This window comes from Ambystoma mexicanum, chromosome 4p, assembly GCF_040938575.1.
Source record: "Ambystoma mexicanum isolate Mex_15411 chromosome 4p, UKY_AmexF1_1, whole genome shotgun sequence".
NCBI classification, from domain to species: Eukaryota; Metazoa; Chordata; class Amphibia; order Caudata; family Ambystomatidae; genus Ambystoma; species Ambystoma mexicanum.
In genome coordinates this window covers 422590656-422608353 of record NC_090927.1, presented here as the reverse complement: position 1 = coordinate 422608353, position 17698 = coordinate 422590656, and positions in this window count along the sequence as shown.

Here is a 17698-nt window from a genome sequence, read left to right as displayed (position 1 = left end):
GGTGTGCAAGAGAATGAGATGGGAGGAGAATATTATCCCAGATAGTAGTGCTTAAGATGGGAAGGACTGTGGAACAATCAAATGATGTGTAAACACTTCATATGTTAATTCTTACCGGCTGTAGTGGTTATACATTGTTGAGGGACACTTTTCAACCAGGGATTAATCTGGAGGAATGCAACGTGCATTAGATGCAAACTAGACTGGCCACTCCCATAGGGACTTACACCAATTACTAGCCACATAATTATTTGGAAAATACCTGATTATCTAACCTGTGTGATGCTCATCACGAGGCAAACTTGACAGTTCCTTGAATTGCAGTGCGATTAATCACTTTGAAACTGCAGACCATCAACAAACAGTTCTTTCCATTAGGACATAATATAAGTGCAAACGATCGACCAGAAACCTTCAGAACTCTGCAGATTTTACGATGACCAAACGCGGTTTGGGTAGAGAAAGAGAGAACAAAATATAAAAAGGCTTATGTTGCCTCACATTCTCAAATCGCAGATTCATGTTTAGTAACACGAATAAATACTGCACACAACTGGAAGACGAATGGAACAAGTAATGGATGGACTTCAGAGCTGCAATTTACTTTACATTGGAAAAAAGATGCTTTAATGCAAATGGCCCTTACCCAAACGCCAAACCATACAGTTTATTGAGCACTCGTACGATTACCATATATAGCGATCACATAAACCCTAACTGACTCATACGTATAATAGAGTTGGGCGCTGTTAATGCTTGGAGCACATTTACTAAGTATCCTAGTCAAACACGGATCGCCACTGAGCGGGTCTAAAAATAATAAAAAACTGAAAAGGAAAAAAGCACCGTTTCTAAAGACCCCATACTCTTTCCATGCATGGCTATCACATAACTCCTGACTACTTCAACATGTACTGGAGTTAAGCGATGTAAAACTCGGGTGCATGTAAATTACATCCTCGTCAAACACAACTCACCAGTGGATCTAGAAAGGGAAAACTAACATTTACCTTATGTGATGACGCCCGCCATATTGGAAGCACGAAGTACTATTGAATAGTACATAGAACAAACTAGTTCATACATTCGCCTGGATGATGTGTTATTACTGCTCAGGCTCATTTTGAATAATAACCTGGTTAAATAGTACTGACTACCGAATGGCGATGAAACGGAAATCCTCGAGTGAAGTTACACCCGCTATATTTGAACCAGACATTGCAGCATTTTCTTATGTCGTCACTAACAATATTGCCAAATGTCACGGTTCACAAAAAAACAGGAACAAAAACTGTTTCCCTACTGTCATTCGCATGGAAAAATGGCCTTAAAAAGAACCACCGTTATCCTCTGGCTGGCTTCTTCCCTGTTCGTCCTCTCTGCAAATTGCTGCATCTTCGGCTCCAAACGAGATCACTCAACAGTGGACTTTAAACATGGTCCAACAGGAGTTCAACTGACAAAAGGCATTGGTGCAAACAAATACAAATACAACGAGCATCTAGCAAAGTGCAGTCATTTTGCTCCTACTTCGAAAAGCACAGAGCTCCCCACAATAGCAGAGGGCTGGCAGATGTGAGCAAGAGGGTCCAGGCCCAGCTGGTGCTTTGGCCATTTTATGGCCAAGCTTTGGCAATTTGCCATGCCAACACCATACACTGCTCCCAAAATGCCCTTTCTCCTTTTTTTTTGTTTTTTAAATATTTTTGGCAACATTTGGTGACTTACACCTCCTAAAATTTGCCAAAACCAAAAAGGAAGACGGGACGACCCAGGTAATTATCATGTTATGTTATGTATATTTGTAGAGCGCACAAACGCCCGAAGGCACCAAGGCGCTAGAGAAGTGAACAAGAACCTAGCAGCCAGAACATAGAATACATATACAACCTATGCCAATAATCAGTACTGGATCATGGTGTCATGCTGTGGACTAGGAAACATTACACCTATGTCTGTCTCCCCGGGGTAGCCGCCCTTTTGTTTTAAGGACTGTGACAACAAAGAGAGACAACTTGGTAACAGGTTTAGTGAAAGGAGGAAACGTTAGTTTGCATTAATTTAATTGCATTTGACTATTTAAATTGCAGCACTTTGCCAGCTACGTTCGAAAGTGTATTGCAATGGTGCAATTGCCTGTAGTGGCGCAGTGTGTTGATGCTACCTTCGTTCGCTTGGAGTGATGTATAGCAGTGCCATAAATAAAAAATGATGCCTAACAGAGGACATGCTTTCTCATGCGGTGGCCATGAAGTATACCTCCAATTTAAAAAAGAAATACATACTATTAATCATTGCCTCCAATGCATGCCGTTCTTTTCACTGGGTAATGCAAAGGGAGCTACCATCGCAATAATGTATGTTACTACTTCACGGAAGCCAGAAGCTCAGGCTGCAGAAGCGTGCAGTAAAAATAGAACGTTAAAAGGGATTTGTGATTAACAGCAGAGACATGTCCCTAGATCCTTCCTTCCACAAAAAAAGGAAACTCTTTTGCAATTACAGTAACAGTTCGGCAGGATGATGCAGTGGAAATTAAATGTCAATAAAAAGGAAATGAGACTACTGAAAGGAAAGATGGTGCCGCATTTATCATGAGTGTGTCACAGCACACAACTATAGTACTACTGTGCAGAAAAAGTGCCCTGCCTATGGCAAAAGCTGCTGTCTCACAGTCCTATACGGTGTCCAGGACACACACCGACACCTGCTCTTTTTGATCCTGGTCTTTTGCACACTGGCGTACCGAGGTGGGCATTATCTGTCAGGAAAATGAAATGGCATTTCCCTTTGCAATCCTTTGACAGTCCGCCAGTCGCTCAAATCTGCCAGTAAGCCTCCTCAGCCAGCCAGCCTTTTTTGTTATGACTTGAGAGCGCCACGCTGTGCCTGAAACATTTCTGCCATGAAAGATGGATACATCTGAGCCTGCACACATTAGGATGCGCTGTCTCAAACTAGTACAATGTGCAAGCGATAAGAAAAACACCCCTGCGTGGCTTATAGAGGCAGGCCTCAGCAGGCCCAAAAGGGAAAGCTCGGGCACAAATACATAACAACACTACCACAAGGCTAACAGAAGTCACACCGTGAAATATTTATTTACAGGCTGTAACACTATCTATGTAGGGTATTTGCAGGCTGGGTATGTGCCGCATTTAAAAGTATATCCCACCCCATTCAACGTTGTCCTCCATTTCCCACTGCCTATTCCTGCAGACATCAGTCAGCTGTTTGAGCCAGACATTTTAGATTAGCTTTGCTGCATACACTTTCATCTGGTTCATGCAGGAAACGAGTTACTAGTAAACATATCATAGCATTAATGGTATTAATGCTGGGTTTGTAGGGTGCTACATGCTGCTAACTAGCAACTTTCAATTTCTTGGTGATGCAGTAAATGGAGAACAACAAGGGAGGACAACTGATATTGGCCAGAAGTACAAGGTGTGGGATGGCTTAACCCACTAATCCAAGCCCTGTAACATCACTGTGCATTGCTGGCAGCAGAAACATCATAATGGCCACTGGAAAGCAGCTCTCCAGAAATCACCAGAAAGTGCACAGTGAAAACCTGAAAAATAGGCCACCATCAACTTTTGCCTATGTCAGTGGTAACACAAGAGACCACTGCCAAAACCCATCACTTGGCTGCTCACAGAGCAAAATTATTGCCAAAGAAACTGAGCTGGTTTCAAAAATCTGTTTTTATTTGGTGGCAAATTTGCAGAAATAATGGCTTACAAACCACCCAAAAAGATCCAACTTCCTTGTTGGGTGGTCAACATCGTTCTCCCGCAAGAATCTACATAAATATAAGGTCCACAGAAGTATATATATATATGAATAAAGTATACTTTTGAGGATTGCTTGCTGGAAGAAACCTGTCAAAAATGGGTGTAATACCGTTACTCACCTCTACCAGAAGCCGGCATTTTAAAACCATTTTGTGTAAAGTTGTACATTGAGCCCAAACTATGCCAAAGAAAGACTTGCTATCAGAAGCCTAAGAGGTGGATACAATTCAAAACTATATTCTGAATAGGCTTGAAATAAGAAATGGTTTGATGTATTTGTGAAAAATGTGAGTTATATTTTAAGAAATTGTAGACATTGGGTTTTAGGGTTAAAAGGTTCCCACACTGTGTTCAAACACATTCCACACCTTCTCTCTCGACAAAGGAGACTTCCCCTGCCCTTGGCTAAGAGATTGACAGGCTGGTGTCAAAAGGAACTGGTAGTGGCACCCTGGCCTGTTGCTCTTAGTGCAAAGGAATCCTTGGGCTGAATAGAAAATGCTAATTCGGGTGTGACTGACAACAAACTGCTAGCAGGAAAGAGAGACATGTGACCCTCTGAGTCAGCCCAGACCTTGGAGGTGGAGACAAACCATTGTGTGGATTCAGAAAGCACATTAAATATATGTTTTAGAAAAATGCTTATCACAAATTGCACTGAACTGACCAAAATGTGTAACTTTGAGATTGTTAAAATTAAAAATGTGCTTACAGTTGAAGACTAAGCTGGACTCTGTGCGATGTTCTGAGACCAAACCCCGGAATTATTCATATTGTAGCTACTATGTTTATGCCAGGAACCTGAAAAATTACAGAAATGTGCTCAGATGGGGTGTGCATGCATGTCTAAAAGTTGGCGCAGAACTAATATTGAGAACCCCACCAAAAGCATGAAAAAGTGGTCATTTCTGAACCAAAGCTCTTAGGAAGAGGAGAGTTGAACAGAAATGTACCTTAATCTGTCATGTGATTTATGTAATATTAACAAGTTGTGTATATTGTAAATATGTGTTTTATGAAAAATAAGATATACTGTACAGAGACAAAGGGGAGTGTTTTCCCCCAAGCCATTAAGATGACACAGGATGACACGCTGATCCTTTCTCCAATCAAGGGACAGGGAATCCTCTAACCTATCAGACCTATCAGAACCTTAGAGGGTTGGGCATTATAGAATCAGCCTCCCACCCACTTTGGAAATTCATAAATAGGGACTGCGGAGGACAGGCAGGACACACACTCTTCCACTACTCAACTGATTTCTTGGCGAAGCACTCTGCAAGAAGATCCAGACAGAGCTCCAGACATAGATCCAGAACCCAACTCTAGAACCCAACTCTAGAACTCTGAAGCAGACAGGTCTAACCCAAAAGCTGAACCTTTCTCAGCAGGCCTGCAGAATCTAGCATCCTGATTCTAACCCCTAAACTTCCAAGGGGCATCTCAAAATCCAACAGCCTGGCTGAGCTGTTTTGCTGCTCTAGCTAAGAACCATGTGCTAGAAACCAGATCCAGACCCAGAGAGCAGAGCTGTATCCAGAACCCGTCAGATCCAGTCCAAGAGGCCGTGCAGATCCTAGTGCCGTGCGGAGAGCAGAACTGAGACTTGTCTGATGGCGAGAGAGAATCCCAGCCAAACCCTTGACCAGATCTTTGACGTGGCCCACTCCATTCCAAAGCCATAGGATTGAGTATCTAGTCTAGAACTGTACATAACTAATCCTCTTAGTTTAAAGTAATTCTATTCCATCATCTCAACCTGTCCAGAACTGCATTATAGAACCTCTTTTGTCTATCCTAAATTCTCCTCTCCTCCACATAATTCTTGATAATTGTAGCAATAATCATCTTGGCGCTAATATATATTTTCTGGATAAAGGCAATCGTCTCGTTCAGACAGAAACCATCCGGAGGCGCCTCTGGATAGGTGGCTGGGCTATCTTGTAGTTTGCGGCTCCATAGACTCTTTAGTGTTAAGACATCTTTGTTTCAAATCTTTAAAGCACATCTGTCATTTTGAAATCTTGACTTTATTTCTGAAAAATCTACCTTCACAAACCGAAATTTAACGGTCATTTTGAAGCTAAGATCCTAAGCGTACTAACGAACATAAAACGCCATTCCAATTCCTTATAGTTTTTCCGCAATCGCATTTCCCGCACGTGGAAAAATTGCCACAAATTGCAATTTAGCTCAATTTCATCACATGTCAAAAAAGCTGTTTCTTGTTTGCAACTGCTGAATTTCGTTTCAATCTGATTATCAGTCATGAATCATTACTAGTGTTGAACTGAACCAATCCAAAGTAACTATCACTTATCCTGAATCTCCTTTAGTGAATTAAAATCATTTTAGCATATTTTCCCTTACATTGCAATCACATTCAAAAGTATTTTTGCCTGTTTCAAAATCATACCTGTTTTCTCTAAGCTTGCTGGGGGAACTGGGATTGAACTGCATTGTTCATTAATATTCCTGAAACCTGTGTGCCCTCATTTCCATCTCATCATATTGCATAATGGATGGAGTGACTAGTCACAGGGGAAAAGGTGATTATATTGTCTTTGATTGAAACCATATCAAGTTTATTTCTGTGTTGCATTTTCCCATCCTTGCATTTCCTTGAATCATACAAAGTATTCTCTGCTACCTTATCCTTTCTATTCCTACTACTAACTGATTAAAGAGATTGTTGATATTGTAATATTAACCATTGCTGATCAGCGTTCATCGTCATAAGTTTGCTATTCAGATATTATTCCTATTCATAAAAGTGTGATATATATATTGTTCAATTCTTCAAATAAACCTTTTAATTTGCAAAACAAACCTACTTCTTGGCTCAGTGAGGTCGAGGAGATTCAAAGAGAGGCGCGTTATATAAGGGTTCATCATCCAGATTTAAAGAACTTTGACATAAAAATATATAAATAAGGGCTTCCATTGGGCATCCCATACTAGGCATTGACTTAGTTGGAGTGCTGGATTGAAGTCACTTACAAAGGGAGAAAGAAAAGGCTTTCAAGCGCTATGACCACACTTGGACTACGACTCGGCTCAGGGCTGTCTCAGACAAGAAATGTAAATGGTTTATTGTATACCTTCCCCACATCTACTTTGGTAGCATGGGTCAAAGACAGGCTATTTATTCCTCAGAGATGTCTATAAAATGTGTACTTCATTTAACCTCTTAAATGCTGGGCCATTATGCACGTCTATGCAAACAGGACAAGCATAGATGTCCTTAGCACTTAAACACAGGCAGCTAATAAAAACGCTAACAACCCACCCATAACCTGTCAAGTACGCACATAATACATCTAGTGCTATATAAACTGTAAAATGCATGCCATAATGAAATAAACAGTAAAAACCAAAAATGAAATTGGTTGCTTTAAGGATTCTTTTGGAAAGGTAGGAGTGTGGGCCCTTTCCAGTCTTTTGCGGCCAACGTAAAGGTGCCTCAGAATGCCTTTAAGGCAGGGGTGCACAACTGATTTTGACAGAGGGCCGAAAGTACCTTACATGATGGCTATAGTGGGCCGAAAAATAAATGTGGGTGGGGCGGTAGGCACGGTGGGGCGTGGTGTGGCAGGAGACATTTTCAACCCCCAATTTTTATTAAACATTATGCCCCATGGCTCCCACCGCTTAACCAAACACTATGCCCCATGACACTCACTCCTCAAGCAAACACTATGCCCCAAGGCACCCACCCCTCAAGCAAACACTATGCCCCATGGCCCCCATGCCTCATGCAAACACTATGCCCCAAGACACCCACCCCTCATGAAAACACTATGCCCCAAGACACCCACCCCTCATGCAAACACTATGCCCAAAGACACCCACCCCTCATGCAAACACTATGCCCCAAGACACCCACCCCTCAAGCAAACACTATGCCCCAAAACACCCACCCCTCAAGCAAACACTATGCCCCAAGAAACCCAAACCTCAAGCAAACACTATGCTCCAAGACACCCACCCCTCAAGCAAACACTACGCCCCATGGCCCCCACTCCCCGACCAAACACTATGCCCCAAGACACCCACCCCTCATGCAAACACCATGCCTCAAGACACCCACCCCTCATGCAAACACTATGCCCCAAGACAGCCACCCCTCCTGCAAATACTATGCCCCAAGACACCCACCCCTCAAGCAAACACTATGCCCCAAGACACCCAGCCCTCATGCAAACACTATGCCCCATGACACCCACTCCTCAAGCAAACACTATGCCCCAAGGCACCCACCCCTTAAGCAAACACTATGCCCCATGGCCCCCATGCCTTAACCAAACACTATGCCCCATGACACCCACCCCTCATGCAAACACTATGCCCCAAGACACCCACCCCTCTTGCAAACACTATGCCCCAAGACACCCACCCCTCATGCAAACACTATGCCCCAAGGCACCCACCCCTCAAGCAAACACTATGCCCCAAGACACCCACCCCTCAAGCAAACACTATGCCCCAAGACACCCACCCTTCAAGCAAACACTACGCCCCAAGACACCCACCCCTCAAGCAAACACTATCTATGCCCCAAGACACCCACCCCTCAAGCAAATACTTTGTCCCATGGCCCCCACTCCCCGACCAAACACTATGCCCCAAGAAACCCACCCGTCATGCAAACACTATGCACCAAGACACCCACCCCTCAAGCAAACACTATGCCCCAAGATACCCACCCCACATGCAAACACTATGCCCCAAGACATCCACCCCTCATGCAAACACTATGCCCCAAGACACCCACCCCTCATGCAAACACTATGCCCCAAGACACCCACCCCTCATGCAAACACTATGCCCCAAAACTCCCACCCCTCAAGCAAACACTATGCCCCAAGACACCCACCTGTCATGTAAACAATATGCCCCATGGCCCCCACGCCTCAACCAAACACTATGCCCCATGACACCCACCCCACATGCAAACACTATGCCCCAAGAAACCCACCTATCATGCAAACACTATACCCCAAGACACCCACCCTTCATGCAAACACTATACCGAAAGACACCCACCCCTCATGCAAACACTATGCCCCAAGACACCCACCCCTCATGCAAACACTATGCCCCAAGACACCCACCCCTCATGCAAACACTATGACCCAAGACACCCACCCCTCAAGCAGACACTATGCCCCAAGACACCCAACCCTCATGCAAACAATATGCCCCAAGACAGCCACCCCTCAAGCAAACACTATGCCCCAAGACACCCACCCCTCAACCAAACACCATGCCCCATGACACCCACCCCTCATGCAAACACTATGCCCCAAGACACCCACCCCTCATGCAAACACTATGCCCCATTACACCCACCCCTCAACCAAACACTATGCCCCATGACACCCATCCCTCAACCAAACACTATGCCCCAAGACACCTACCCCTCATGCAAACACTATGCCCCAAGACACCCACCCCTCATGCAAACACTATGCCCCATGCCACAAAGCATGCACCATGCATACATACTCATACAGACCCCAACCCCCCCACCCCTGCATACAAACTCACAAGCATACACCATGCACCCATACAGACCCGAACCCCCCACCCCCAACGCAGCACACAAACTCACAAGCACACACCATGCACCCATACAAACATGAGCCCCCCAACTCAGCACACAAACCCACAAGCATACACCATGCACCCATACAGACCCAAACCCCCCACCCCCAACTCAGCACACAAACTCACAAGCATACACCATGCACCCATACAGACCCAAACCCCCCACCTCCAACTCAGCACACAAACCCACAAGCATACACCATGCACCCATACAGACCCAAACCCCCTACCCCCAACTCAGCACACAAACTCACAAGTATACACCATGCACCCATAGAGACCCAAACCCCCCATCCCCAACTCAGCACACAAACCCACAAGCATACTCCATGCATCCATACAGACCTGAACCCCCAACTCACCAAACAAACAAACACACATAAACATACAGCCCCCCCACCATGTACTTACCCAGACGTGCTGGAACGCTGGCGAGGCTTCTGGCACTAGGGCTGCCGTGGGCGTGACAAGGCTGAAATGCCTTCTGGCATCAAGCCTTACTGGCCACGCCAGCCGTAGTGCTGGCACTCCATTGGTGCTGCACACACGCACTACGTGGCTCGTAGGAGTTGCGTGGTTCGTGTGCACTGAGCCAATGAGGCCAGTATTTTGTCCTGCCCGGAAGACAACAAAGACTTTCCTAATGGAGGGCGGCCGATGCTGCTTGCGGGCCGCCCTCCATTAGGAAAGTCTTAGTTGCTGGCGGGCCGGACAAAATGGCAGGGCGGGCCTCAACTGGCCCGGGTGCCATTTGTTGTGCACCCATGCTTTAAGGGCACATAGTCCTAAGTTCACTACATTGCTGTCTTAAGCAGGCTCAACAGCATCAAGCCAGCTTCTTCGCACTTGTCTTTTAAGCAGATTTGGAAGATTTCGCAAAAACATCTTGATGAGTCAGGTAACTCCTGATCAGAAGGCAGAAGTTTCATGTAGCATCAGGCAGTGGAAACAAGTGTTCAAATACACTTTGGATTCTCCCGAAAAGGCTAAATTACTTTACTGAAGGAAATATTTGAAATAATTTGAAAAGAGGGCGAATCCTGAATTGGAATTTGAAAGTTTTTAAAAACTGTAAGCGTGTGTGTTCTTTTCATTTATTTTGTTGCTTTACCCTGTTTTTTTGTTGCTTTTAAGTAACAAAGGAGGGGGCCTTGTCCCCTGAGAAGACGAGTTAAAATGTAATTATATTTTACGCATATTAGAATTATGTTGTACATAGATGTGTGATGTATAGCAATAAGGTTTAATTTCCTTTCAAACCAAATGCTAATAAAACATAAAATATTTTAAAAAATTACTTTTTGGATGATGCAGTTTTTTGAGCAAGAGCAAAATGCCTGTGGTAAAACCCTTGCTTAGAAAATGTTGTCGATTACAAAACGGGTCAACTTGAAGAATTGGAGATATCCACTGAGCTTTGCAATACTAGTAACTGGTCAGTAGTTACTAGTTAGAGGCTTCACAGAAACTGTAGTGGGATTCATGGGTACCAACTTCTTGGAAGCAGTCAGGCTTTCGGGTTCCTCAGAGGTGGTTGAGGAAAGGCTGTTTGAAGACGTTTTTGAAAAATGATGGGCCTCATCATGAGTTTTGCAGTAACACGCTGGTAATTCCACCTTGGCTGAATGATCATTACCGCTGTGGTGTCTGGCAGAATTATGCCATATTACAACTTGATGGGAGCGCTCACACATCATTGGCGGTAATAGTAATTCCGTGCGGAGAAAGTATCACTGAAAAATCAGTTGCCAATGGTAATTCTGCCCGCAATCGGCAGAATTACTGTTGCTGCCATATAATCAGTGCTATTTCCTCTGTTGGAAGTACAGCCTGCGAGATCACCACCAGCGGAAATAGCGTCATCACCAGAATGGTAAGCACAGCTGTGGCAATTAAAAAAAAAAAATCTACTCCGAATCCTCCACTTACAGTCGACATCCAGACCCAGAAGGGAGTGCAAATATGTCTCAGGAGAAAGAGTAATGGAGAGTGCCCAATCTGCACTTTAGGAAGCAAAAGTTCAGTGAGGCCGTGCTGCAGGTCCACAATGATGAGGTAGTGGCCCATGCCGAAGAGCACAAAGTCTCTAGGTTCGAGCCAGCAGTCAAGAGAAGCTGGTGAATATGCATATCTCCCCTTCCATGATAATGTACTGGCCAAATGATCATCCCAAGCATGTTTCCCTCAGCATAGGGCTCAATGGACAGTGGAAATTGTCACCCAATATGCCATATGCACCCAAAGGCAATGCCACCTAATGTGTGTGAAACTAACCACCCTGCTGCTGCTTCCCATCCAACATACCTCACATCTGTGCGTGTACCCATGCACAGTAGTATAAATGTGCATGTGAACCCATGCAACTATGAGCAGCACCCATGTGTGCTGGGAAACTCCAAGTGCCAAAGTGAACCCCAACCACAACCGCATGTACAGGCCACATTACCAGTCTAAAAGGTGAAGACCACATGCCACTGGGGCATACACCCTCAGCAGATACTACCCTGCCTTACATTAGCCTTCAATTGACCATAACAATCATCCCACATGTGTGTGCGTGAGAGATGTCCTTCCACCAAGTAGCATGAATGGCTTGCAAGCCCACATATAAATATGCATGAAGACTAACATTATGTCATTGTCCACCCAGAAGGTTCAGAGGCGACGAAGAAGGAGGATGCAGGCCCACCTACCTCACATGGCCGGGCCTCCAGTGTAACGACAACAGTCTCCACCCCTGCACTATGCAGCAATGGGAAGAGCAGTGGGAAGGGCAGGAGTGAGACACGAGGGCCCAGCAGTGCCACACATGCCAGCACTGGCATACCACCTGATGGCAGCGATACCAACAAATCTGCAGGTGCTGCACCCCCAGCAGCTGCAAACACCACCCAACATCCCGCCACTGAGGTTGTGTTAGGGGTGCAAGAGGCTGGCTCCAGCGCACATGAAGCTGCACCTGCACCCACCCAACTGGCCCATGATACCCCATCATCACCTAAGCAGGATGACCAGCCACATGCTCAATGTGACCTGGAGTCAGAAGGTGACACGGATGCAGCTGGAGGTGACAATGCTTTCAACTCAGCTTCAGCCCCAGTCCTTCCCATAACCCAGAGCCCATAGTGCAGCATTCACTGGATGCAATATGGAGGAGGTTGGGCACAATGGAGCAGTGACAAGTGCACATGGAGACACTGGCAGACACCCAAGTGCAACAACTGCAGGCAATCCGAGACTCTGTACAGGGCGCCTCCCAGAGGATTGCAAGGGCCCCCGACAAGGACCGATGATAATCTGCAGTTGAAACTGCTGCCCTAATTGATGTGGGACAGAGAGTGAGTGAGATGATGGAAGGCATATCAGCATTCACTGAGGTAATGCAGGCCTGCATGCTCCTGACCCTCCAGCAGATCCTTGGGCAAGAGTCAGAACAGTCAACCTCAGCGACCCCCACAGAGGGATCCTCAGCTGGCAGCCCATGGCACCGCTTCATGCACAATGTGATCCACCCACAGTGAGGCCAGCCTGGCAAGGGCAAGAAAACCAGGAAATCAGTGACACAGTGCATTTCACTTTGTTCACCCTCACTTGGAGGCTGTGATGGGGGTGGGTGTTGGGGAGGGGGGAGTTGGGTGAGGAGAGGTGGGGAGGGTGTGTTTGGTATGGGTGTTGGGGGTGAGGAGGGTGTGTTTGGCATGGGTGCTGGTGGCAGGGAGGTGGGTGGTGAGGGTGTGTTGCGGATAGGTGTTGGAGAGGGTGAGTTGGGTGGGGATGGTGTGTTTGAGATGGGGAGGGTAAGGTGGGATGTTTTGTTGGGAATGTTTGTTTACTGCAGGAGGCGATGGTAGAGGGTGTGTTGGGAATCTTTTTTGTCACACTCACTTTTTAAATACCAGTTCACTTGAAGGAATGCTAGGACATTCCTCATTGTGTGAATGTGATTTATTAAGATTTCTTTTTTTTAAAGAGCTGGGAGCCCCTCTACTGAGAACGAGCATTGCCAAATAACTTGTTCTCTGTGAAGGTACCCACTGAGGAAGGTATTCAATATGTGGCTATATACAATGGTGAGCAGCATGTGATTATCAATGTGATCAGAAATGGTTGCCTATTAGTTCTTCTCACACAGGGTGACCATCCCTTGCCTCCTCCCACTCACTATGTGGCAGCACTGCACCTGGAGGTAATGAGTCGTTTTATGGAGATTGCATGTCCTCATCAGGGGGCAGGAGGACATTATGCCTGAGGCAAATGTTCTGTAGCAAGGCAGAAGCAAGAAAAATGTGTCCAACCTTCTCTGGCCTGTACATCACATCAAGGTTCCTCCGGTTCAGTGCAGGCCAAAGGTCTACTCTATACGCAGCCTGGTCCTGACGTACGCCTCATTGCAGGCCACCTCCTGTGGCATACGTGGATTGCACACACGTTTCATTATACATGGTAGCTGGGGGTATCCAGAGACACCTGCAAGGTCAAAGGTCACAGGTGTCAGTCACAGTGCATTGTGGATGAGGTTCCTTTTCAAAAGGCATACTGGTGGACAATCCGTTCATGCATTCTTTCCACACTGTTTACAACATGGTTTTCCATCTCAGTAATTGAATGTAGTGCCATATACTATAGGGGTGCATGTGCATTGTTGCATTACATCGTCCACAGAGCTCTCAACCAGCAGCCATCACTTTCATGGCCTGTGGTTGAGATGGCAGGGTGCATGTTGCCTGTGCTGGGCCTGTGCATTGCTATCATGCATGTGCCCTGATTGGTGGTTAGTTGTCCTTGTGCATGTTTGCAATGCATGCTTTCCTTCAATTATGGCTTCTTATACATGATTGACCAGATGACATGCAGTCACTTTCTGCCAGTGTTGCATTGTCTTTGTGCAGTGTTATACTGTGACATAGGATGTGCAGTTATTTGTTCCCTATGCATTGTGGTTCATGCAGTCCTATGTGTGTGTATTGCTTACTTGTTGGAGCAATAAACATCACTGACCACTACTGTATTGATGGTCATGTGGGTTGGTGGCTGTCATGTGCGGGATGCAAGGGCTGGTTTTGCAGTTACAGGTTTTGATAGGGCATGCAATGATCAGTTGGTGTAAAGCCCCCCTTCACGTAGAATTTCACTAGTGCTGCACGATTAGGTTGTTTGATGGCACTTGTACTCACCAAGTATCCATGTATCTTGGCCTCTGTGGCTCTCTATGTATGAAGGCAGTGTGCTGTTTTGTAGGACCATGGCATTGTGGGTGGAACCAGGCGAATGAGCACAGCAGTGTCCGATCACAATATTATCATCGCAGGTGACCTTAACATTCATTGAGAGATACTGCTTCCTGTTGCGGTATACCTCTTTTGATGCCCGGGGCCCACCAACGCCATATGGGTGCAGTCCAGTGCAGCTATTTCACTGGGCAGATGGACTGCTGCATAAAAACATGCCTTTGTGGCATTTATCTGTACCGGGGTGGCAGGCAGGAAGATGTGCCGGGAGGCATTGCACAGGAATGATTCAGCCACTGCACAACCATATCTGAAAATGTGGGCTGGGACATGCAATGTGGCATGTCCACAGTGTGTTGGAAGGTGCCAGTAGGAAGGAAGTGTAGGACCGACACAAGCTTCAGCAGCGGGGGTAAGACCACTCTGACATTGATCCTGCTGTGTATGCCATCATGAATCAAGGAGAGTAGTTCAACAATGGTCTCCCTGTTCAGCTGGTATAGAATACTCACTGGTTGTCAGTTAATGTCAATGGTAAGGGCCTGGCCTGGGGAATGTGTCCTCGCCTTGCATGGTGTCTCCTCATCCTCCTCTCTGCACCATGTGCCCTGTGCTGCTGTTCCTGCTTCTGCAACTCGATGTGCAGCAGGAGGAGCTGTATGTCCCAGTTTGAAACAGCTAATGGCAGCACTGTTTTGCAAAGTGTGTTAGGGTCAGGTGCAAGCCTTTTGGAGAAATTCAGGGTGAATTGGGTGCACCTGTGATTGTTTTCCATCACCTCTATACATTTACCTGCACCTTTTAGGTGGAGGCAACAGCACTGTATTTTTGGTGGAATTACTGCCCATTTGCAGAGATATTTCAACTTGCAATTCAGAAGAAATACTGTTTTGGATCTCAGCAGTAATTCCACTGGTGCTAATTACCTGGGACTAATTCCGCCAGTAGAATTAACACATTCCTAATTCGGGTGTGTAGAGAGATGGAGTGTGTGAGCCCCCCCATTTTGGTGTGACAGACATGAACAATTCATATCGCTACTGGAATCTACCACCACCACTATACCACTAAAGTGACAGACGCCACTCACTGAAGCAGCCCCACAGATCATAACTGGATTACATCACTGTAGCAATGAACGTAGATGCCTTAGACATGAAGCACACATGCATCCCTGCACAGAGCTACACAGACACTAGGTCAAACTGTTCTAAGACACAAAGAACATGCTTACAATCACTAAGTTAGAGATCACAGACACCCTATCTCTCTTATGCTGAAATTAACATTGCACAAGAACACATATAACTGCTTGTTGATGCAGAACAAAACTAAACTGACTGGCCATGTAAACCAAGATGGAAGACACAGACATATTAGATGAATTTGATCCATCAAGAGGTCTTAACATTGTAGGGAGAAAGATTCAGTCTTGCTGAGCCAGTGAAAAGTCTGGACAGCTCACCAGCTGCCAAGGTCATTGTGGGAAGGCAGATTTTAGCCAGCATTGGAAAAATGCAGATGGCAAATCACAGGCGAGAGACATAACACTATCTGAATAAAGATAGAAACAGATGTTGCAGGAATGTCAGATTTTCATCAGCTTAGATCTGACACAGAGGAGAAAACAGCCTGAACAAGTCGGCACAGTTCAAGGGAGTTAATAACTTCCATAGCAAAACCAGCGATAATCTTCACAAATTACTGAGGTGGATAATCCAAAATACAGTCCCTAAACATATGACTTGCAGTGGAAGAGAATGCCTATTCAGAGACTTTCATTCCCATCCATTTCACTGGGACAAAAGATTCAATACAGTATGAAGTTGAAAGCTAGAATGTCCTTGCTTGTGGCCAGGGGAGTCAGAGTAACCTTATTGAGACAGGCGGTGCCCTGGGGCCATCTCACCACCCCCTATCGTGCTCATGTGCTGGTAACCTTCCAAGACACCAAGGCTGCGAAAGCTCCCACTGTCCAATCCCTACCCACCTTTAACGCTCATTCACACTTTGTTGCAGTAGGCACTCACAGCACACTAGCAGGACATAGTTTCACTTGCAAAATTCTGGAGGTGGTCGCAGGTGGACCCACCAGATAATGTTTGGCCAATCAGAACACTAACCCCATTTAGATACTGTATTTAGTCTGCCCCACTAACCAACCTGAGGATCCCTTATGGTTTGTGGAATAAAGTGTCATGTGTGACATCATCACCCTTAGAAAGATGTTGACAAGCCTGTAACTAACTGAGAGCATTGGAAATCCAGAGACATCCATGCGTATGCCTGTTTTCTGAGATCTCATTAATAAAACAGTGATTTTGTCACATTTATGGACTTTTCTGTTTCTTGAGCATGGGATTTCCCCTGAACCAGAGCTCTCGCTTTTATGATGAGGACTTTCAGAACCCCTCCACTTCAGTTGTATGGCAAAAGTAATTACGTTCTGGCAATTTTACTGTATACCACCGAAATCGTAATGCAGCCTTATGTCTTCACCCCATATTCTCAAGAATGAGTTCTGCTCCCTCTTTATTTAGGGAAAGTAAAGTAGAGGATTGGAGTAATTTAATGGACATTAACCAGGAACAACACACAATCACTGCAAAAGTGCCCCCTCACCGCCATTGTTATACTTATATTTCAAAGTGTGTAGTCAATCATGTGGGCTAAAAAGGAAGTCATGTAAAAATAGCTTCGAATATGCCAGAATGATTCTTCCTCGTGTCACCAGCCTTCTAAATTCTCTTTACTCTCATCCTAATCCTATCTTCCCCTGAACACTGCCTCAGCACTGTCAGTTACCAACTTTCTGTCCTTGATGCAGGATTTCGGTCTCCCTCAATGCGTTACTGAACCTACCCACCTACCCACCTACGGGGAACACTCTTGACCTGGTTTTCACTCCTAATGATGCCCTCTCCTTAATCTCTCTCAGTCCCATGTTGTGGTCTGACCACTTTTTGGTATCATTCATGTATCTCCTCCAGGTGCCCTCCCCTTGCCCTGCTAAACCCTCTGTTTCTGAATGCAGTTGGCTCAGTGTATCTAGTTCTGACTTGA